This window comes from Gekko japonicus, unplaced genomic scaffold, assembly GCF_001447785.1.
Source record: "Gekko japonicus isolate JY-2015 unplaced genomic scaffold, Gekko_japonicus_V1.1 scaffold2, whole genome shotgun sequence".
Lineage (NCBI taxonomy): Eukaryota > Metazoa > Chordata > Lepidosauria > Squamata > Gekkonidae > Gekko > Gekko japonicus.
The window spans coordinates 2,794,661-2,819,889 of NW_015175358.1; the positions used below are offsets into that span (position 1 = coordinate 2,794,661).

Consider the following 25,229-nt stretch of genomic DNA (forward strand, 5'->3'; position numbering starts at 1 on the left):
AGTGGCCTTCAAGGGACTTGGGTAGAAGTTCATTCCCAGCCCTACTACCCAAGATTTAATATATTTTTAGGAGATTTTTATTTAAGAGTCCCGCTCCAAGCAACTTACAATTAAAACAATAAATTATCAATAGAAAAACAAACAAACCATTATAACAAGCCCAGGGACATAACAAAGCATAAAATTATCCATAAGACCAGAAGCAAACCATAAAACAGCTGGAAAAATAAAGCCTGTAAAGAAAAGCCTGGTAAAATGAAATGTTTTGGCCCCATGCATAAAAGCAGGTGTCATGGGGGAGGCCATTCCAAAGGTGAGGTACTACCACAGAAAATGCCCCGTCTCCATTTACCACTTGTCTCACCTCTGAAGACAGGCGCAGAGTGAGCGGGGCTTGAGAGGCAGATCTTAACTGGTGGGCTGAACAGTGCAGAAGGGAACCGTCCTTCAGGTACCCTGGCCACATGATGCTTAGGGCCCTAAAAATAAGAATGAGCTCTCTGATCTGTGGCCAGAAACAGTGCAAGTTATTTAAACAAAAATACTTGGGAGTAAAGTGGGGTCTTGAAGCATCCAGGCATGTTTGCTACAACTCTTATAGTCCTGCCCTAAGTGGGTAAGGAATACTCTTAGGATACCTTGTGTAGTGGATGAGCATAGCAGGGCGTAAACAAACCACTACCTGGATTATTCGGGCAGCATTATCATAAACAAATACCTTGGATTTCATCCAACCTGTATACTCGTACTAACAAACATCAGCACACAGACTACCTATCTTCGACAAAAGAAATGCCCAGTAGATGTAATACAGCATTTCCTTAAGTAGTTCCACATTTCAGCAACATTCCCTACCCATGCTTCCATATTATATGCATTTCAAAATCAACCCATAAACTGACTCCCCACTGCAATGGCCAAGTGCAAGTACAAGCTCCAAGGAAAGGTCACGAGAGGAATTGGATCGTTTGGGGGGGACAGGGAGCCTCGGGGTTAATAAAGGCAGCTTGTTCCTTGCTTATTCTTTTCAGATTTAGTTTTCTGTTCCTATTGGCTTTTTGTTGTTGTTTCTTCACCACCACCCCTAGGAGAGTTTCTCAGTCAGGGGTGGGGATGTCAGTAGCAAGGGAAGAGGCTCCCATGGTCAATGTCTCCAAAATAGCAGTTTGCACGGCAGGCCAAGAATGGGCCCCTCCTTTTTTGGCACTGCACAAATAAACTGCCTTGGGCTGAATAATTGCAGACATGCGGTAGTGGACTCCACGATATTATTTAATAAATCTGTAACTAGACTGCCTAGGCAAAGCAGATGGGGTTGCTTCAGCCCCTAGTAACACAAGAGACTAGGTGTGAAACACCACATTTTCAACTTAAACTTCATAACAAAATTTTCACACATGACAAACAAAAGAGAAGATGATATCCTCTCATATGCTGTTGAGCATGGGATATAATGCAGAAGAGAAGCGGAGTGCACATGCTCACCGATGCAGACTTTTATGTTCTCATTACCTAGGCTGATTTTAAGTACAAATCAACTTAAACCTATGTGTTAAAGACCCCCCACATTCTAACTGAAGACTGTGCAGAAAGATATCTATAGCCTACATCAGGACTGATTTTAAGTTACTTTCAAAGATTTACACAGGAATCATTCCTGTAGTTAAAGCTGCACCATCCTGCAGACTTTGCATTTGAATGCTTCTTTCTCATTCACTCCCCCCCCCCATTATAACTCTGGTTTTGTATATACCAAAGCAAACCATCACCAGTTCGCTTTCACTGTCAATTGGTCCAGCGGATTATTAGGATGAGAGAGAAAAAATGGCCAGGGCTAGAAAAAAGACAGACCTTTTGTGCCTCCTCTGGCATTCCAAGCTCTCAGCTCCTGGCTCCACGAAGTCTGATTTTGCAGCGCTGCTGGGAGCTATTAGTTTACGAAAGGACCAGCCCGCCCACCCAAGCACAGCCGACTGCAAGGGGCTCCTCTTACACCACCGCCATGTGCCTTTCATTCTGCTTTAGAGGAGCCTGAAAGGTTGTTGATTTCACTGAAGACAGGAAACCAATCAAAAACCAGAATGGCCAAGGGAGAAGAGAGCAGAGGTCAAAAGAGGCAGAACAGGATCCCTTCCAGACTGTGGGGCTGGCACAAAAGATATTAATTAATGTGCACTTTATTGGAAGGATTTGGCACCGTCACTGTCCATTAGCTTAGTTCAACATAAACTAATGTCTTCTTTACATTTGGTTCTTCCTTCTTTGCCCTTAGTCAACCTCTGCCTTCTGTTTATAGATGCAGGGATCAGCCACTATATCATTTTCAGATTCTCTTTTCCTCTTCATCCATCCACTCACTTGCTCCTTCCCTTCAAAGGGAAGGAGGTGCCAGTAAATGCTTTTTAAGCTACCTTCATAATTCTTCCCTTCCTGTTCTAATACCTTTTTCCATCTCTGAAAGTGATAAATAGAAAAATATAATTTATCTGCTGATGGACACACAATCCCAATTGTACAACTACCTCCAAAGTTCGCATTCTTAATACAAACTAACATGCTAAAGGCAAAAAACAAACAAACAAAAAACTTTCTATAGTATGAGTCCCATCCACAGCAGCACTTTCCAGGAACAGATTTAGAGTTAAGGTTGCATTCCTATAATTAACATTAGACTTGGGACTTAGTTCCAAGAAAATGCTTAGAATCACACTACATCCCAGGCTGAACACTTTTTAAGGGGTGCCACTGTACTCGACTGTGAATGTTGTTATCTATGGACCCCCATGATACTTTTCACAGGGGTCACTCAAATGCTTCTTGTCTCTTCTATTCCTCTCTGGTGTTTTGGGCCCCATCCCTTCCACTCTTCCATCACTATTAGAGGCATAATAAGCCTCTTTGCCGTATTCTGGGACTATTAACTAAAATGTCACTGATGAAGAAAATACACCAAAAGGTACCTCTACAATATACGCCCCCAAACAGTTTTAAAACTGATTTCCATCACATTGTCATCAAGTAACTCCAAGAATCACATTTCTAAAGCAGCAACCAGGAGCCTTGGAGAATCCTCTGTTTCTCCAGAAAACCACACTGTCCAAATTTCCATTAGGAAAGGCATAATGGCTTAGCCAGTTAAAACCAGTTATGTTTGAACCAAAAGCAGACCACTTTCTTCCCTGTTTTAGTAATATATTTGAAATGGGAAATGCTTTTAATATCAGAGAGTGCACACACAACCCTTTTTAAAGTTAATGCTGAAAACCATCTAAACCTGGGATGGAAAATCTAGCATGTTAAGTGCTTCTGAAGTAGACAGCTCCCACGAATGATCCCACAATATGGACCAATTAACTTCTCTCAACCCCCTCCCCCAAACTAAGGTGATTTACAGTACCATCCCCTAATCTAAACCCACTGGAACCAGTGAATGCAGACTGGAGTAATTCGGCAGAAGATGGCATAGTTAGTGCTCTTTTTCTTGCAACTACAGGGCCCCTGAGAACACCACTCGCAGATTAATCTGGGGCCGCTTCCCAGCATCAGCTACCATTAGGAAGGGATGCAGGAGTTACAAAAACAAGATATTCAATTTGGACACTGAGGAGTCTTTAAAACTGTTTTAAATATGCCATAGAGGGACTGTATATTTGGGGGGATGGTTAATATTCAGGTTAACACTTTTATTCACTTTAAGTCTATTTCTACAACTATTCCTCCTGTAGATCAGCACTTAGTTTGAAATGCACTAAGATCTGCGATTCCTACAATATATCTGTAGCAATGGTTGAGAAGAGTATCTGTTTAGTCAACATCTGCACTGACATAGCCTTTAATTACTGTTAAGTGGGGGCAGGGGAGAAGAGAAAAGGAGAGAATCTGGTCCACAGAAGGCTACAGAAGGAGAGGCAGTACACTGTCATGACCCACACCTACAGCATCACGGCCCACGCCTCAGCAGAGTTATACCACTACCCCACCCCCCACTGACTTCCGTGGATTGGTATAACTCTGTTCAGGACTGTGCTGATGTTCTCTTAACCAACATGTAAATGAATTACTACTGCAGTTGTGTCTAGATTCGGCATGCAGTAACTCAGATACACGTCAGCCTGCCTTAACCTGGCACTGTTCAGCTCTGTTGGTTCTGCAGGAATAACAGAACAGTGGAAGTAAAATTCTTACTTCTTAAGCAGCTATTTCTTTAACAAGAAACTAATCTTCCTTCCTCTCACAAACGAGGCAGCCAACATTCTCCCAGCCCTCCTTTTCTTTGTCCTTCAGCAGCTTCCTGGGCAGACACGAACAGGTGATGATGTTACTTGTAATTCCACAAAAGGGGCACAGATGTGGCTACAGAGCACACAATTTGGGATCTTGACTTCATTATAAGGGGTGGACATTTTTAAGTCCTAACGGGCTTGAGCACTCAGCCATACTAGTAAAATCTCACAAGCCAGGGGGCTGGAGGAGTCACAAGCAGATGTCCTATGGACAGGGTTCAATACCCTGAACATCTCTGTCTCTCCCTATAGTCAGGGAAGCAGAACAGTTAAATCCTAAGCAGAGCTACTACAAGCTAAGGCATGGGTACAGACTGAAGCAGCCCCTCATAGAATTACACTGTAAGGTATGAAAACTTATATAGGGTGCTCAGCTGAGAGTGACAGGTGCCCTTGGCAAAAGGAACATCCTGCCAGGGGAGGGAGGAGCCTCTTGTGCCAGCGGGACAACGTCTTGCACTAACAATATGCACACACACCCCTTAGCTGAGTGACAGGACGTAGCACACAGATTGCAGAAATAGACAAAAAATGCAGAGCTACATACACCCTTCCAAGTCCATTGAAATAAATGGGCTCAGAAGGGTGCAAGTGTGCTTAGGACTGCATGAAAAAGTTCAGCTGCCTTCCAGCAGAAGTTTGAATTTTCTCTCTGCAGGCAACCCTCTGCAGGCAACCTGGCCCTGAGGATGCATGAGGAAGACAACTGAAAGCCTCTGTAAGCGCTTCCTGGCCATGGGAAATTAAAACTGAGTCCAGTGGCACCTCAGAGACCAAAAAGATCTTCAGGGTACGAACCTTCGAGAGTTAAAGCTCCCTTTATCAGACAGAGTAGGAATGGAGATCTTATCCCAGTCAGAAGGTGGGAGGAGTGTTGTAAAGAAAGCCTGTAAAGGATGCAAAGGTACAATGATGTTGTAACTAGATCAGAGGGGAAATGCTTGGGGTCACAAAATTAGCATCTGCAGTGAGATAAGAATCCAATGTCCTTCCCACCTTCTGACTGAGATAAAAAGACTCAGATCTCCCTTCCTACTGGTGTCTGATGAAGGGCGTTTGATCTCTTGAAAGCATATATGCCCTGAAACTCTTGTTGGTCTCCACGGTGCTACTGGACTCAAATCTAACTGTGCTACTGCAGACCTACATAGTTTCAGAGGGTAGCCATCTTCATAGGAAATTAGCTGATCTTTATGATGCCCCAGAATTATCTATAATCTTTGATGCAGCTACTGTTCTGGAATACATCCAGGAGCCAGGAGGTAACAGACTCCCAAGTCTGCAGGTAAAAACAACAACCTCAGAGTGCTTGCAAGTGAGTCCTCTCTTTGATAAAAGCAATTCGAGAAGCAGAGTTTGTGTTTTAAGAAAAACAGCTGCTTAACTGGAACATGAGACTACTACACAGGAGAGGCAGTGAATCCCATTTAGCAAGCAATTATTAATAAGCAAATTTCCTTGTCCATCCAGGACACAAATTGAAGAAATTAACAAAATGTTTGCAAAGGGATTAAACTGGAATTGTATATGCAACCAGATGTGAGCCTTTTACAGCACTACAAATGTGTGTTATTCTTAACCACAGATTTGGAGGACCAACCTTATAACAAGCATTAGAATTTGCTCCCCCCCCCCAAAAAAAGGACAATATAGTCTATTAAAATGGAAAGGACCTGGCACAAAAGGCAGTATCCACAGGGTATCACAGTACAAACATAAAGTACTTCTGAACACATCTGCTTTGACTGTGTTGCCACTGAAAACTTGGCAAGATTTTCAATTACCTCACAATAATAATCCCTTTAGCCTCAAAGTGATCCTATAGCAACCCAAATGGGTTTAACAGCAAAAGGAAGGAAAATTGGATTAATTAATTACTCTAGAGAAGCATCTGGACAAAAGAATTCCTAATGCTCTGAAGGACTTATTTGTGTATTTCAGGTTTGTTCAGGCTTATACACACTGGAAAACATACCAAAAACTCACAGAGAAGCACCCTATCTGAATTTCCCTCCAAAACACAGTCAGTGCAGAGGCTTAGGTACAGTTGTGTTTAACTACCATGTTCATTCTCCCTTTGGAGTCTATTTCATTAAGGTGAGATGCAGTCCATTTGGGGCCTTTTTCTTAACTTTTACCAGCTGCCTTTTGCCTACTGTATTGAACATCTCCACCTGTTTCCACAGATGTTGCTGCTGCAGTTCAAGGCAAACACCTGGCCTTTCACATCTATGCATGGTGGATTTCAGAGCAGATTAGACTAAAAAATGAGTTTGGCCTAGTTAATGGCCTATCAGCATTTAGATTATAAACCTTGTTTCAACAGTTAAGACTCTGGCTGTCTCAAGTACCCTTTCAGCGGAGGACCTGCAGAGTTTTGTTTAACAAAAGGTGATTTACATTCAGTTAGCTGCCTCAGAGTGACAGATTGATTTTATTTCAGTTTTATAGATGGCCCTTAAGCCTCTGCAGTGAGTTCAGCTTAATGCATATCAATGGAAGCTGTGCCACTACAATACATTCAGGATCAAGGCAGACACTTCCAATAGTTTTTGAGCTAATGTCCACTGGATGCTGTGGAACTGCCCTCCACACTAACAAATAAATGCATGTTCTGGGTGGTTCATCAGTGTTGCTAACTATTCTGTTTGTATAGGGTTCCCTACAAGCACTTACCACGATCCGGCAGGGGAAACATGCCCCCCGGCCGGACCATTCCTCCCTGTAACACACCATGCCATCGCCAGGAAGTGATGCTGGGCGATGCTCTGGCAATGGGGCTGAAAACTCGATGGTACCATCGAGTTTCCAGCCCCATTGCCAGAGCGTCGCCCAGCGACACTTCCTGGCGACGGCATGGTGCGGCGCGTCTGTTGTCCCCACGGGAATGATCCTGCGAAGACGTCTGTGTCCCCCGCCAAATCACAGTAAGTACTTGGGAAGCCTGGCTTGTGATAATGGGCCCTTCAACAAGCTTCCATTTGGCAGTGTCAGTTAAACCTTGTTAGGATGCCCAAGGGGCTAAGGCCTGTCTCCTATCCAAGCCCCATGTTAAACTTCCCAAGTTGTGGCACACAGGCATCCCTCCTTCTGCTCCCACAACAGCACCTTCAGAAACATGTCCCATGGCATCCTGCCAGTTTTAAAGCACCACTGCCCTAGACAAATAGGTAGAGCATCTCTAAGGGGAAACAGATGTGCTTCATTTCCTGAGACAGCAGAACTATTTTAACTACTTGTTTTCAATCCATCTGCATTCTCTATCATTCACAGGGTTAGGTATAACTGGTATTTCCATAGATAATAACAGATGTACATTCTTTAAATATGATTTTATACTCACCTTTCTTCAGATTATGGCTGACTTCTAAACAGTCAATCCCCTGGTTGCCAATGGTGAGCAAAATCTCCACCAGACAACCAGGGTTACAAAAGTTGGTTGTTCTTTCCTTACAGACATAGATGTGTGAACAGGCAGGCTAATAACAAGTTTTAGAGCTGTACCCTATGAAAAAAAAAAATCTGTATGCATTTACAGTGCCATCCTAAACCGAGTTAGACCCTTCTGGGTCCATTTAAGTCACTGGATTCAGAATGGTATAACTCTGGCCAGAATGGTTCTACTAGACACATGTATTAAATATGCATATAAGAAAACTTAAAAGTCCTAAAGACAACAAAGCATATGAGGAAGATTAATCTCACGAGTAATTCCCTATTCTTTAACATAGGGAACACCTCTTAAGGCAAGGCTCGTTAATTAATAGTTCCTCATATTGAAAATAACATACATGGCTTTATAGTTTGCTCACGGGGCCACCTTCTAGTTGACCATAGGGTTTCAGTTGACTAATTTAATTGATCCATTAAATGTTATAGCTCTGATTAAAAAAAAAAAAAGGGGCTGAAGTTATGTAGGCTTAATTGCAAGGCCATGCTACTCAGATGTCACAAAACTGGCGCGAAGAAACCTCAAAGTGTGCCAGTCATACGTTTGGGACAGCTCTGCCTCAAGGAACCGAGAGGACTGCCCAGCCTCAATGGCCTAATAATCCCTGGTATCGCTATTGAGACTGCCAAAAAGGGGACCAACTGTGGCAGGACACCTGTCTGATGCCGAATGGCTAAAATCAACCATTCATTTCACACAGGCCAGCCAACAGCTGTCAGATGGTAATAACTTCGTCACTGCCAACCTGGGCTGCAGCTGATCCAGTGACCTCAAAGTGAGAAGCTCCATATGCCATCCCTAATCTGCTAGAAGCCATTTAGTTCCTGAAAATAATTAGTCAAGCTTTTTCCCTATTGCTTGTTAAAAATGATATTTAAATACAGCTGGAAAAAAGTAATTGATCAACTGAAACAATCAATTATTTCATTGACACAGAACAGCAGCACAGCCCTAATTAAACAGCACTGCACCCAAAGGGAGCCCGATCTACATCATATTGGGGGGGGGGGGCTGCTGCCGCCACAACAACATTTGCAAGCTTTGTGCATCTCTTGCTCTCTACAGGTTAACAAAATCGGGAAGTTCAAAACCTTGGCCAGAAAGCAGGACTTGCTAAGAGCCTTTGAAAACCCTTCCACCTATCAAGCAAACTTTTACTCAATTACTTTTCTATTAAGGTAGGGTTTTTTTTTATGTTTTCATAATACAGCACCATTTAAAAAAAAATGATGGCATCTGAAGAGGGGGGGAAAGTGATCTGTCAGACTAACTTCTCTAACATGAATAATCACCATAAAGATTTTCCTTTAAGAGCTGGTCTCCACAAAAGCCGCAGCCCTTCGGATTGCCCTAGGGATTTTAAATATGACTTTATTTTGTGTGTGTTTTTATATTGTGCACCGCCCTGAGCCTTGCTTCACAGGGAAAGGCGGTTTAAAAATCAAATTCAATAAATAAAAAAATAAAATATCCACCCAAGCACACCCTTATTTCTCCTGTCTTACCAAAATAAATAGGTGGCTTATGGCATAATAAAGGCAAATGGAAATTTTATTTCTGCATAAGCTTTGTCTGAACTTTTTCAGAGTCTCTTAGCAAGATGCAAAAGTTTTTTCTCAGTAGCCACAACAATTCAAAATCTGTGATTAATTATGATTTACTAAATCTGGGAACAGAATCAAAAGCAAAACACCCCTCCATCCTAAGCAAATGTGGCCAATTATTCTCCTTTGCCTGCCTCAATACTCTCCTAACCTCTACGGACAAAGCAGTGACTTCTCCACAGTCTTGCCAATACCGGCACATGCTGAGCGTGTTAGCCTGTGTCTCAGAAGAACATGTGGCAGCCCTAGGACGCCTCAGGCAAAAGCTGCCTGCCTACAAAGAAGTTCAACAGCTTGATCACATCTTCCTCCCCGCAGAGTTCCAGAAAGAATGGTTAGCATTAAGCTACATTAATGCTAATATATGAGCACCTTCCCCTCCCAAAAAAATGGAGGGGGAGACTTGGTATGAATTTCAGGTTTTGCCGCTTCAGCAGACAAACAAAATATTAGGAATTCATAAGGTATAATGACTTACTATTTTGCCTTAGAACTAGATGAACCCTGTACACACATCCCCAATAAAAATGTTTATCGGTTTGAAATCTTGATCACTAAAATGAAGACCCCTGAAAAAGCCATAGCAAGTGCAGAAGCTTGGTCAGATCCCTGAGGAGGAAAGTCCACATGGTATAGCCTGATCTTGTCAGATCTCAGAAGCTAAACAGAATCAGTACTTGGATGGGAGACCACCAAGGAAGCCTCTGCAGAGGAAGGCAATGGCAAACCATCTCCACTTCTCATTTGCCTTGAAAGCCCCTTGCTGGGATCACAATTAAGTCAGCACATATGTATGTATAATGGTCCAAAGGCATCATGATACAAGTAAAGCTCAGAAGGCTGGGCCTGGAAGCTGCCTGGAGAGCAGTGCACCTGGGGGCCATGCATAAACTGCTCAGATGTTGTTGGATGAAGAGTGGGGTATATATATCTGTCACATCTTTATTTCATCCTTTTTCCATGGAGCTCAGGGCAGTGTATGTAGCAGCACCTTCCTCTGTTTTATTCTCACAACAACCCTGTAAGATAGGGAAGACGTGACCCACGGTCAGCCAAGAGCTTTCATGAACAACTGGGGATCTGAACCCAGGAATCTGGCATATTTGTCCTCCGTATCAATTCTGTTCACAGAGCCATGCCTGCAACATCAAAAAGGCACAATTTCAGCCAGAAATGGGCAACATGGACATCTGCAGATGTCAGCCTGCCAGCTCTGAGTAGCAAATGTCCTGTGTCAAACTTATGACATCTGACAGTGTTAGCTATAGAGCTACCTCAACTATAGTCTGTATTCAACTTCCTACAGCTCCCATACCTAATTCCTTTTTGCACAGTCTCCAAATGCCCTTGTTCATATAGGCTTGTGTCTAATGCTGTGCCAAACCATGATTTGGTTCTATGGGAATAAGCCTGGAAGGATCCACCACCACCATTCTCCCATGCTGCTGCAACATAATCAGTTGCTTCCTGGTTTTCCACCAAGAATAGTCTTTCATTACCTCTGAACCAGCAAACCCAGATTTCAAGCTGGGTCCACAGTTTTGGAATCCTGGTTTGAAGAGCAAAGCAAATCAGTTTGCTAGTTCAGATGTAACAGAAAACCATCATTTCTTGAAAAACGGGAAGTAGTTAAGTCATAGCAGATGAGGGGGCCACAGTCTGATGTCCTGTATGCGAACTGTGCCCTGACCTAAATCACCCAAGCTAGCCTGGTCTGGTGAGATCTCGGAAACTAAGCAGAGTCAGCCCTGGTTAGTATTTGGACAGCAGATCACCTCGGAAGTCCTGGTTCACTAAGCAGAGGCAGGCAATGGCAAACCACCTCTCAATGTCTCTAGCCCTGAAAACCCTACAGGGTGGCCATAAGTCAGCTGCAACTCGACAGCACTTGAGAGCACCACCATGTAAAAACTGTGGATGGGAGCCTACGGGTTAGTTCCGCTAATGGTGCTGCTTCCCGCCAGCCACAAGCCTCCTTCCATAAGTGGAAGAATATCTTACATTGGGGGAAGGCGCCACTATTAGCGGAACAGATCTATGGGATCCAGCCCTGTGAACGCCTGTGAAAGTGAAATTGAAGTAGAACATGATGAGGGGAGAGCGTGGAAGCCCAGTGATCCCTGAAGTTCATTCACACGGCACCAAACCAAGTACAGTAAAAAAATGAGCCATAGCCTTCCACGCTCAAAAGACCGATCTTCAAAAGGTGTTAATTCAAAGCTAAATGGTAAGTGAGTTCAATGATAAATGGCCTTTGACACACAAAATGCTACAGCTCTCAGAGGTAATGATATCATTTGTGCTTTGCTGGAAGCAGCCCCGTAACATAACATTAGCTGCTTGCCAATGAAAAATTGTAAAATACATTACAGATATGATTTAGCACTCTGGATACATTTCCAAACACACTATCCAATGCATAGCCAAGACAGAAATAAAGATATTTTCAGCTGTCCGTGTCCTCTTTTAATGTCAAAAATTGAACTTAAATTAGCACTTATGTACCAAGGATAGCCAAAATTAGATCTGTTTATAATTAAAGCAATTGGGACATTTTAAGACCCTAATTTCTCCCCAAACTCAGTGGTGTTCAACACTTACAGCAAATCTGGGGCATAAAACAGCCCATGCTAATAAATTAACATTAAAAAATAATTTCCAACATGAAAGATGGCTTAATAGAGTGCCTGGAAAGAACAAAGCCAGAGTTCTGCAGAAAGCCCGCCAGATAAGAGTACATTCCAATCTGCCCTTCCTCATAACTTCAAGGGGGGGGAATGCCCTGGGGTGTCTCCCCACCTGGCTGTGCCATGAGGTGATGGGGGGGGGGGAGCTGTTATTTTCAGCATAGATGTGTTCTTTCTCTCCAGTAAAATTTTACCAACTGTTCAGATAAAAGTTATATCAGAATTAGAACTTTCCAAGAAGCTCTCCTTCGTTGGAAGGATCCAACTTTACTCTCCTTTAAGCTATTCTAAAGGATGCAATGGATAAAGGCAAAACCCCATTAAAATAATCATTGTTCTACAGAGTGCAAGCTTTTCTAACAAGACACATTGAACTTTGCAGGTCTCCGGTTTGTCAGATACTAACTGTTATGTAAAACAGGCTTAGGGATTGTCTGTTACATTTCCCCCGTGGCCCATGCACAGTCCTCTTATAAAAATGGGGGTCTAGTGAATGAATACACGTACAGTGTACAAAGATCTTTTAGCAGATGACAAATTTGCTGTTCAACACATGGCCAAACTCTCACACAATAAATTAACCATTTGGCAGCCACTGAGCTATTGCTGGAGCCAAACCAATTAGGGCTTTAATGTGATCCCAATTTCCTTTTTCTGGGAATAAGAGGGGAGGAGGGGAGGAGGAAAGAAAGGGGGGAGGTTAAGTAAGTAAATCCCCTCTTGCTTTATAAATCCTTGCCAATCATCCCAGATAAACCTGTCACCCACAGCTCTCAGATCTACATTCACACTCCTGAACTCAAGAAGGGGGCTATGGGTGATCACACATGGCGCTCAGTGTTTCTGAGCCCCAACATGTGTTTTCCATAGTTAAGAAATTCAATCATTTTAAAAATATTTACTGAGTTCAGTCTTTAATCAAAAAAGGATGGCCAGAGATAAAGCAAGCTTAGTAGAAGTTACCATTTCTAAGAGAAGAGTGGCAGAAAAATCAGTGATGTCACCAGATAAACTCTGTTCCCTGCCCTGGAGAGTCTTCTGCTCTTTAGTGGGATTAAAAGAGGTGGGAGAACAAGAACACTTGGAATTCAAAGTCAGATCCACAGAAAGACTGCTTTGAGAAGAGGGGAGCAGGGAAGGATCTGGTAATATAACATCTCCAAAAGTAGTGGGGGGGGACAGAAGGAGGTAGGTACTAGGGAGAGTATTCTATTCTCCTTCAGATATCTCAGAATGGCTTACATGGAAATTAGATCATTTTGCACCATTCATTTGGCTTCTTAAAGCTCTGTCAGTGTTGAATGTCTACAAATGATTTAACAATGCTATCCTAAGTAAGGTTATACCCTTTTAAATTCACTGGGCTTAGAAAGATATAACTTTGCTTAGGATGCTTTCTCCACTGGACCCCCCACCCCCCACCTTATGGAATGGTCTGCCTGATAAGGTTAGGAAGACTCCCACTCCCCTGGCCTTCTGCAAACTATGCAAAACTGAATTCTTCGGGAGAGCTTTTTTTACACAGGTGACAGGGACTTCTCTTGCCTTGAAAAATCTCACGGGGTCACCGTAGATCAGCTGTAATTTGTCAGCAAAAGAAAATAGGGCTGTACTGTAATGAAATTGCTCAGAAAGATGCTTTGGCAAAGAGATCGGAACTGTGGAATATACTACTGTGGTTAGTGCATACTGTCTGTTGATGTAAGTATGTTCTTACTATATAATTTCTGCATCATTTAACATTTATTTATTTATTTGCATTATTTATGGTCCACCTTTCTCACAGGGACTTGATGGATTACAAAGAGTAAGTCATTATAATCAACAAAGTGGGACATTCAATAACTAATGCATTAGGATTTTAGAAGTCTGGAATCACCATAAGAGAAGCAAAGCATAAGCATTAACATGACACATTAAGCAGTACTAGTAGGATCCAGGGGGGAGAAGTGGAAGCAATCAAAGGATGACCTGCTAAACACACCCCAGGTCTGGAAGAAGGGACTCCACCGCCATATCAGTACTTTTCACACGATAATGACCAGTGTGTTTGCACAAGGCTTGATCAACAGAAACAATACTTCCTGTTGAGATGCATCAATTCCAAGTGATCAGCAGGGCTATTAAGGAGTGGGCTCATTCCTAAGAAACCCTGAATAGAAAGAAAACAAGGAAGCAGCAAAAGGGCACCCAAGACTGGTTCTCTTGAAGACTGTCATTTAATGTTTGGATTGTCAGCAGGATTCCTCTACAGTGTTACAGGAATGATATTGTTGGTGCACCAAAACCCACCAAATATTTACTTTAATTTCTTAAAGGGTCAGCAACAAATTTTTTAAAATGCAAGTTAGATTTCAGATTTGACATCTAGTGAGATACTCTTACAACTCTTACAACATCCACCATTCCTGATTTAGACATTCACTGAACTCACACAGTCATCTAAGAAGCCAAGTTGAAATCAGCATTTACGGAAAGACCCCCTCACAAAAAAAAAAAAAACCTACGGCAGATTTGAGAACAGCTTCTATTATTTTTGTGCACACTGATAAGCATAACTCTGGACGCTGGGGACATTTGGACCTGACTGTTTCCACGACATGCACAGAAGAGACTTCCAGTTCTCACACACTGTAAGAACGGTGAGAAAACAAGCTTGCCCAAAGTGAATTAGAACCTCCAAAAGAGACACTGATAACCTATGGAGTTGTCTGATTAAACAGAGTTGCTACCACCCTGAGTCAGAGCAGTGGATAAATCTGAGAAAAAGCAATACATCAAACTACAAGCTAGGCTAACAACAAACCAAACTGTTATCTACCATTCCTTCGCAACATACCAAATATACAGGGCATCTTCTTTCCTTGGGTTTGCACATAAAGCCTTTGTATAAAACACATTTAGTTTAGTTCCTTGAAAAATGTGCTAGGCCCAAGGCATTTCTCCACCCAGCCCCCTTTTTATACTTTTATTTTAACGTGAAGCCTGAGGAAGTGTTCTAGAGAACTCAAAAGCCTGCATGCTGTGTGTTTACAGGTCACTGCGTTGGTCCCAATAAAAAGTATTACACCTTGTCCATAACAGAACCCACAAAGCAGCTTACAGCACATTTATTTATTTATTTATTATTACATTTCTATCCCACCCTCCCCGCAGGGCAGGCTCAGGGCGGCTCACGTTCAGCGGCACCATGAGCCGGGTCATATAAAACATATAAATACCTAAAAATGAAATAAAACAATCACATATTAAAGAGTTGAGGACTAAAGTTAAAATGCTTGCGGAGATGGTCAGTCCTTCAGTCAGTTAAAGATGGCAGGCTATAAGATGTAAGGACATGTCCCAGTTCAGCGGTATCCAGTCTCACACGATGCTGTATCTCAATCTCCAAAATCCAAACATGCTCTTGCATATCAACTGGTCTCACGTATCAACTTTAACATTAAGCCACTAAACCCAACCTGGTAACTGGCCACCTGCTGAGTATGTTTTCTGCAGGAGATAAGACATGGAAGATTTGGATGGCCATCCTAAGCAGAGTTTCACCCTTTTGAGTCCATTGAGGCTTGAAACTATTAACAATGGCTCCAAGGCTAAAAACCTACACACACCTAATGCAACTGACATCAGCACAAGGGTGTTCAGGATCAAGGTTGACCAGAGAAGGTCTCACCACTGTTCCCCAGTAGGCAGTGATCCAGAAAGATAAGTGCATCCATCTATGCAAGGAATTGATTCAAAACAGAAACTATTAACCCGTCAAAGTCCACACTTGGTAGTACTGATAAATTAAGCCCAATATATTGTTTTTCAAAAGTGAAGGTTATAATTATGTAACAGACAGACTACAGATCTGTTGTGCAATGAGTACCTATATGCAATACATCTTAACACAACCCCAATGGACTCTCCTCTTAAATAGCCACGTTTTCTCGTGCAAACATCTGGAATACTATAGGGAAGAGGGAGTGGCCAGGAGCCTGGGGAGGTGGCAATTTAGAACTGTGAAACAGTGAGGGAGGGATGCAGGGGAGACACACGATTAAATATGTAAGGGATGCCTCAGTTGGCCTTCAGTAAAGTTTGCAAAGATCCACAAATATGTTTCTCTTCCCACCTCACAAACATACACCACAATATAAATCTCCAATTTCTGATTTCATTTTTCCAGCAGACACTGAACAGAGGGTACAGAGACAATATGAAGGAATATGCTGCATAGTACGTATTTAAAAACAGTTCTAACAGAAAGGGAATCAATCATAGGGTTGCCAACTCTGGGTTGGAAAATTCCTTGAGATTTTGGGGTGGAGCCTGGGGAGGGGGGAGTTTGGGGAGGAGAGGGACCTCAGCAGAGTATACTGCAATAGTCCACCCTCCAAAGCAGCCATTTTCTCCAGGGAAACTGATCTCTCTAATCTGGAAAGCAGCTGTAATTCCTGGAGATCCCCAGACCTCACCTGGAGGTTGTCATCCCTGATTATCATCACCACAAGGAAGCTGTTTTCTTCAGCCATAACATGTGCTTCATACCTAAGTCCTCCACCCAACCTACCTAAAATGGGTAAGCTATAGACCCTATAGAATGTGAGAAATCCAATGGGGGGTAGTGGTAGCGTTGGTCGAGGATCTGGGAGACCCATCTTTGATTCCTCACTCTGCCATGGAAATCTGCTCACACCTACTGCACAAGGTCATGTCATTATGAAGATAAAATGGAGGAGAGAAGAACAATGTAAACTACTTTGGGTTCCCACTGGGGAGAAAGGCAGGGTATACATGAAGTAAATAAATAAGTTTCACTGAGCCTGTCATACTGTGCACCTAGGACTGAATGCATTTCTGCAATGAACAGTCCCAAGTGGCTCCCATTTAGAGTGCTACATACCTGTGAATCTCAAAACACAGTTGTCTCTACTACAGTCTCTGGGGATCAATACAAAGAAAGCCATAATGCAAAGTATTTTCATAACTGTCCCTGAACAAATTTCCACACAAAAGGCTTTTCTTTCTCTCTAGGTTACTCAGGAAATAATCTTTACCACAAACACAACACACAAAGAACCCACTGAACACAACTGCAGCTGGCGGAATACCCTACCTTGAAGAATAATTTTGATGAGCTACATGCTCTTCAAATACTGCCATTTTATTAAGAGCTCATTTTGCAGTTTTTATCTGTTTGTATCTTGTTCCAGGCTGCGTATTAAGCTATTTTAACAACAGATAAGCAGGATTAAATTTTTCTAAATTGAAAGCAAACATAGCTTCAGAACAGTAACCTTTTCCTAAGTGCTAAATTCAATAACATGGTTATGGTGTACAAAACATACAGATTAGGCTCACAAACTGTGGATCAGGAGGACACCCTGGAGGATGGGGAGGGGGGGGGTTGATCTACGTACAAGAGCGAGAGGAGCTTGCTTCTTCCTTGTCAACTCCCCTCCCCCAAATATCCTATATGGGAATTCTGCAAGCATCAACTATAGTTAGAAGCTACCCTGTTTCTGTCCTTCCAGTCCACATGGAAGACAGTGAGGTGGTCCCTGTTGCTCGGGTAGTACAAGATCAAAAGTTTAATATCCATGAGGGCTTGGCATCTGATCAATAAAAACTATGGTCAACTGACTGGTCAAAATGAGAAATAATGGGTCAAGTAAACCCTTAATTTTACTTAGAATAATTTAATCAATAGGTTTGGTACTTAAACCAGTTAGATTAGCTAACTTATGTCTGAGGAGATACAGAGGGATAAAAATGTTTTAAATAACCCAATTAAATAACTGTTACTATAAAACAATGAAAATTAACTTTTTAAAGTTCTAATAATTTGTTCCAACATTAGGTATGGTTTCTATACATGTAAGTAACTGAACGGTTCTTCTCCGACTTTACCATGAAACACATGGATCTGCTTACAGTTACACATATTATAATCTCTCCTTATATATAATTGAGTAGTGGTCCCACAACGTTCTATGCACTCCAAAATCAGTTGGCTCCGTGATGTGTCAATCACAAGGTGTCTCTACCCACTGGCTGTGTTGCCTGAGTTCTCTCCCACCCACTGCAGCCTAGGCCACTCTTCTCTGATTGGGCCAGCGTTTCAAGGTCATTTGCATATGGAAGCTGACTGGACTTCACTCCATTCCACACCTCAAACTCCCTCCCCCTCACGAAACAGTTGGAACTGTCAGTTGCATATGGGACCTGCTCTATTCTGAGGTAAAATATGTCCTCACTCAAAACACATCACTTCCCCTTCAAAACAAACAAACCCAATAACACAATCGTGCCATACCACAAAAAAGACAGATCACACCACAAGCAGAAAGAATACCACAAGGCAAAAAATGATAGGAAAAGGTGCCAGCAGTCACCAGCAGTCACCCCATTACTGCCCTGTGGCAGTCAGGGCTTCAGAACACGGTGGGGGCTGCTGGTGGGGGGGAAATGGAAAGCTGATCAATGAGGGGGGAATGTAGGTTGATGCTTGGCTGGGAAGTAGATAGGGTTGCCAACTCCAGATGGGAAAATCCTGGAGATTTGAGAGATGGAGCTTAGAGAGGGTGAGGTTTGAGGAGTGGGGCCTCAGACAGGTATAATGCAATAGACTCTGCCCTCCAAACCAGCCATTCCGTAATGGGAAATCACTGTTGCCAATCTCCAGGTGGGGCCTGGAGATCACTCAAAATTACAATGCTCTCCAGATGGCATTGATCCGTTCTCCTGGAGAAAATGGTGGACTTTGTGTCCTTATACCCTGCATAGGTTGCCGTGGCAAATTGATTCTGAGTGCCCATGGCCTTGGCACTCTCACAGAGCCTCTTTCTAGGGCTCATTGTATTTATTTCCACAATGGGACTTATTCCTAATTAAAAAATAATGCAAAAAACCAGCAACTATTAAAAGATAAAGGTTAATTTGTATTTGCTTCATTTATACCTTATCTTTCTCCCTAATGAGAACCCATCATTCTCATCTCCATTTTATCCTTACAACTACCTCATGAGGTAGGTTAAGCTGAGGGTGTGTGAACAGGCCCACGTTCACTCAGCTCAGCCAGTTTCCAGTTAGAATTCAAACTTGGGTCTCCACCGTAACCATGGAGATAGATCAAGATGGGTAGCCATGTTAGGTCTCTCTGTAGCAGTAGAAAAAGCAAGAATCCAGTAGGACCTTAAAGACTAACAAAATATGTGGCAGGGGTATGAGCTTTCCTGAGTCACTGCTCACTTCTTCAGATATCTGAAGGTATCTGAAAAAGTGAGTAGTGACTCACAAAAGTTCATACCCTGCCACATATTTTGTTAGTCTTTAAGGTGCTACTGGACTCTTGCTCTTTTCTATGGTAATCACAACACCACAAGACAATCTTACCTTTTAAAAGGTACTTATGTTAAGCAGAGTCAGATCACCAACAGGAACTTCTCAGTGCAAACAGCCAGATCATATGGAGAAGATACTTTGCAGGTTTTTGAAGCAAGGCAGAGCTATGGTTGATCCTAGACATTAATTTTACCAGCCTCCTTGGAGATTCCTGTAGTAATAGCAGATGGTGAACAGGAGAAACTTTTCTGTGCTGCTACCCCCACTATGCTCGCCCAAATGTTCCAGAAGTAAAGGCAGCAGATATCCTACTTGTTAACAAATGACTTTTTTTTAAAAAAAAGCTATGATCTATACAATGGCATTCAGTGAATATTTGAACACAGTCATATAAGAGATGGCCATTTGATTAGCATACCAATCCCAATATTTTTTTTGTCCCAGGCCACAGATTCTTGCATGCAGTCATTGCGATGGCAAGAATGCTACTGTATTTTATAACTGCCATACATTCTCTCTTCCAGCAGAGTTGGAGAGGTGAGTCTCGGACAGAACAATCAGAAGGTCTCAGGTTTAAAAAGCACAGAAAACACTGGCAAACAGAAGCATCTTACAGGACACAGTTTATGTTTGGCTTTCCAAGTCCAGTAGCAAAAATAGGACATTCAGTATTAGTGGTCAAACTCACATAACTGTAATTTGAGCTGCTCATAAATGCTGGTTTCTCTTTACTCAATTTAATAATTTAACCAACTGTATAGTATTTTGAACATCCTCTAGTTAAATAACTAATAGTTTGTTTTTACTGGTATATTGTAATTTGGTTTCACTCAGCAACTGCTCCCATCCCTTTCCAGGTCAGTGTCAGCACCAGTCTTTAGGCTATTCTTCTACCAGACTAATACCCACTGCAAAACTGTTTTCTCATTTCCCTCAAGCCTTGGGATGCCTTCTTCAGCATTCACATTGCACAGGCCAGCCAATGATCATAATTCTGTGCTCATATTAGTCAATACCAATATTTTTCGGTTTCTCAAAGGTATCACATTGTCGGCTCACTATGCTACGGCTCAGCCTGAAATCTACTTTCAATACACAAATCCATATATTAACAATCACTGCACAGAACTAACAGGATGTTAGCACAGTAACTCCCTCACATACACTTAATACCTAGAACATGTCCATAGCAATACTAATGCACTTCCTCACACATCTGCCTAATTTCCAGCTTTCAAAGAATCCATAGGGTAACTCTTACTACCCTAGCACAGTGCATACATGGGGTTCCAACTTAATAAGTACATCAACATTCAGAATACAAGAAAGCAGGCATATTAATTCGCAAGCAAGTAAGCAACATTCCATGGATCGTCCAGGCTAGCCCAATTTCATCACATCTCAGAAGCTAAGCAGGCTCAGCCGTACTTAGTGGAAGAAGGAGGAGAAAAAGGAGGAGGAGAAAAAGAACGAGGAGGAGGAGGAGGAGGAGGAGGAGGAGGAGGAGGAGAAGAAATAATTGGATTTATATCCCGCCCTTCACTCGGAGTCTCAGAGTGGCTTACAATCTCCTTTCCCTTCCCCTCCCCACAACAGACACCCTGTGAGGTAGGTGGGGCTGAGAGAGCTCCAAGAGAACTGCTCTTGAGAGAACAGCTCTGAGAGAACCCCAAGGTCTGATCCAGCAAACCAGTTCACAGAGAGATTTGAGGGCATACACAAAGGGGCTAATATGTCTCAGCCAGCTTCAGGAATGCTTCTTTTCCAGGGACAAACCAGTTGGGAACTACTGAATTGCACTGCTGTTCCTGAATCTTCATGCTCCCAGAATGGTAGTAAAGTGAAGTCCTGGATCGCCTAGTATGGTATTTGCATACATAAGTCTGGAAATCAGCATGACAGCTTCCCAACCTTGGAGGCAATCACCATCTCAAAAGAAGGTCAAGTAATCCCCTAACACAGCATGCCACTATAAAGGACATGAAACTCTTTTTCAAGTTCATGCGCTTGAGCTAAGCAGAAAAATCCTCTGCCAATTTCCCCCAACAAAGAACACAGTTAGATCCTAACAATTTTGATGGATCTAAACTGCAAGTTTCTTATTCAGCCAGAGCACAACCATCACAAAGAGAGACACTTTTCAAATTTCCATTCACTCCCATTGGACCTTTTTCAAAAGGGCAGAATGCTTCTTGTGCTCATTTGGAGCCGCCTGGGGCAGTATCTTTTCAGGTGCCAATTTTCACTGCCATGAATATTCACATTAAAAAAAACACGGCACCTAGAATCTTCTAGGGGAGTGATACTTGTGTTTTGGCAGATATGGTCATAAAAAAAGTGTATAAGTTACCAGAATAAGGCTCATGAACAAATCAGTGTGGTGCAGTTTCAGAATGGTGAGCTGGGATATAGGAAAGCCACCCAATGCATTTTCAGTAACTCAGCTCAGCTATTAAGCCCACTGGGTGGCTTTGAGTGCCTTACCATGTCTCAGTCTAAAATATATCATCCGGTTGTTCCAGTGCTAATATATTGCTTCGAATTCCCCAAAGGAAGAGAATGATACCGATGCAATAAACACACACCCTATGCATTAAAGTCCAGCATGAGCCACTGTTTTTCCCATCTATCACCCACTTCATAACGGAGAAAGGGAAAGAAGAAAGGCGAGGGACAGATGTAATACTTGCTCCCTGCCAAAGAGAGTTAGCAAAAACTCCTACTAAAAAGCTGACCGGCTCACCGCAGGTCAAGAGAGTTAGACAAGCATCAGCAGATCTACATTCTACCTTATTTATTTTTGTTTACAAAAGCCATATGCTTCCTTTCCAGAGACCATTGTCTTTAGACCATTTCTATGTTTCTTATGAAAAGTAAAGTGGGACAAAAGATGCTTCTGTAGTTATCAGAATGGACTCAAGAGCCAACAGCTAGGAAACAGGAAGGGCTGCCTGAAGCTCATGGTCAAGGTTCACTATTGTGTCTCCCACAGAAGCCAGCACACGGGAGGGAAGAAGTTAGAACTCCAGAACACAGAACTGGTGCACAGACACACACCTACAAGAGCCTCACGCTACTCTATCAAGAAGGAGGGCATGGTTTTAAAAAACAATCAAGCCATTACAGAAGGGCAAGAAGGTTTAAAAAATGCAACCAAATTGTAAAAAGGTAATAGAAACTGAGTTAGATGTTACAGACCAGTGGTCCATCTAGTCCAGGAACCTGTTTCACACAGCAGTTAACAGGGCACAGAGGCCATGGCCTTCCTTGATGTTACCTCTTAGCACTGGTATTCGGAAGTATGCGGTCTGTTTATATAGAAGTTCACTTCAGTCACCACAGCTAATAGACTTTGATAGTCCTCTGTTTCATGAATCTGACTAACCCCCTTTTAAAGCTATGTTGTGTTAGTGGCCATCACTATATCTGCTGGCAGTGAATTCCACCATTTAATTACTTGTTAAATAAAGAAGTACCTCCTTTTGTACATCCTGAATCTATTGCCCCTCAACATTATTGAGTGCCTCCACCCCAAGCCTATGGTACAGGAGGGGAAATTTCTATCCACATTCTCCACCCCATACATAATCAAAACAGATGAGCAACAAAGTGAAGAGACTCAATGGCATGGTAAGAGGGATGCCACCGACTCTAAACAGCAAATCTGCTGAAGATAATACTCATCCATCTCATGTCATGTTAGCCTCCCTCCCTTTAATGTTTTGCATTTCACCACTGTTCTTTATATCCTCTTACACATATGTTCATCCTACATAAAATAAAGGGGAAAACATGCATCCACTTTTATTTACGGATCAGAGTGTTGGATAACCAGAAAAAAAACTACAGTGAAACAAGCCACAATAGAACCGACAAGGCCATAGTTAATGTTGGGATGGAATTTTTAAAAAGGCAGCAAGAAACAGATGTGGCTCTGCTGAAGTGAAAATAAGTTGCAGAAAGCAAAGCTGCAAGTGCTGGTACTTGCAGGAACGAAGCATGAACATGTGTGCAACAGGACCACACAGTGAAAGGCAACAGACTGGAGCAAAGGCCCGAATGTAATGGATGCATAATACCAGCATCCAAACCCATGGATGGGCCAAAAGTAGTGTCAAAGCTAAGGAGTGGCTTGAACCCCTGCGTAAGCTTCACAGCTGGAGAAAATCACAGTTTTTAAGGGCCAAAAGGAGATCCACTCTTTCTCTCTAAAAGAGTGCAATGCATCCTGGCGCAATGAAAAGATGGGTGGGGGAGAGCTTCCAGTCTAGCAGCAAAAAGGGACCTGCCCACCAGTGCCTGTGTAGTGATGAGCTGTCCCTCAGCACAGCAGTCAATGGGATCAGATCAGAAGAGTTCTGCTAGAGCAGCAATTAGCAAACCTGTATAAGACTGAAAAGACTGCTACCAGGGCATGAGAAAGTCCCTGTACCTTGCAAGCCAGCCTAAAGGCAGAAAGTAAAATAAAATTAAGCAAAATACACATCCATTCCAGCTGATAATTATGTAGTCCTCTTGAACATATATGGCATTGTTTACTAGATGTAAAGAAATAAGCACCAGCTCAACTTGATCCTTTCTGGGGATGCTCAGTTGGGCTCCCCCTCCCCCAAAGGAGATAAGTTAACAGAAAATGCTAAAAATTATCACTGTGATATAAGGACTCCGGGATCTCCATTCCTATATCTGACAAAGGGAGCTTTGACAGGTGAAAACTCATATCTTGGTCTCTAAGGACTCAAATTACTTGAGTCCAGTCTACTGCAGACCCGCATGGCTATCCTCTGAAACTATGCTAAAAATTAATCACCGTAAAGGTGTTTGTGAAAACTGAGCCCTGGTTAACCAAATGACCATGAGGTCCACAGTGCAGCTATATCGTATACAGACCATATTTCTTTGTAGACGTGGGCCACATGTGATGTCTGTAACCATCTGCTTTTTCTGATGATTACTTCAAAGCTATTTCATAGCCCATGTTGAAACACAAAACACTCTTCCCCTCCTACAAAATACACACCATTTCTACACATGATGGCTGCATTTGCAACCACTTTTTCATAATGCCTGTCTTAGCCAATTATACTAGCATTATAACTCTGGTTAATTGCTTTACTTCTGCACACCCTGTTCAACTGATAATTCACTGCTTGCAATTCCTCATGATCTGCCTCCAATTTTCTCCTCAAGAGAAATGTGAACAGATGGATATTTTTTTTAAATACCATTTTTTTTAAACGCAGAGAAACAGCTATTATTCAAAATCCAAGACTGTTGGCCATGGTGCCATTAATTGTATAAGGCACCAATCCTAAGTAAACTTAATATGGAGTCTTTCAGTGAAAGATTTACTTCTGAACAAACATGCTTATGTAAGAACATGAGAGGAGCCATGCTGAAATCAGACCAATGGTACATCTAGTGCAGCATCCTGCTTCCAACAGAGGCCAGTCAGATGCCAAGGGGGAAGTCCACAAGCAGGGCCCACAGACAAAGCCCATACCTGCTGTTTCCCAATATCTGCCATCAGAACACAGAGGTCTGATTTGTCTGGGGTGGCTCACAGCCAACAATAGAACTCTTCTCTATAAATCTGCCAAACTGTCTTCAAAAGCCACCTAAGCTCATGGTCATCACTGTATCTCTTGGCAGTGAATGACACAAGTTGTATGAAGTACGACTTCCTTTTCTCTGTCTTGAATCAGCTGCCAAGCAGTTCTACAGGGTGACCAGGAGGTCAAATATTATGCAAAATACACCATGTTGAATTTATATATCTCTACCATGCCACCTCTCAGTAATCTTTAAAAAAAACAAATGTGGAAAATTCCCAGATAATTTAACTTGGCATAATACAGCAGGTTTTCCTGCTTTG

At 42.4% G+C, this 25,229-nt stretch overlaps 1 protein-coding gene across 4 annotated transcripts in view; it reads right to left on the minus strand.

The window, feature by feature from the left end:
- The window catches only part of CBFA2T2 (core-binding factor, runt domain, alpha subunit 2; translocated to, 2), a 107,988-nt gene that overhangs the window by 81,251 nt on the left and 1,508 nt on the right, over positions 1–25,229 (minus strand). The window contains exon 1 of one of the 4 annotated variants that reach the window (XM_015425246.1): positions 1,852–1,904. The exons of the other annotated variants lie outside the window; for them this stretch is intronic. The gene's annotated coding sequence lies outside the window, so the exon portion shown is untranslated. Of the gene's footprint in view, positions 1–1,851; positions 1,905–25,229 lie in introns of those variants that run through there. 4 annotated transcript variants of the gene reach the window in all.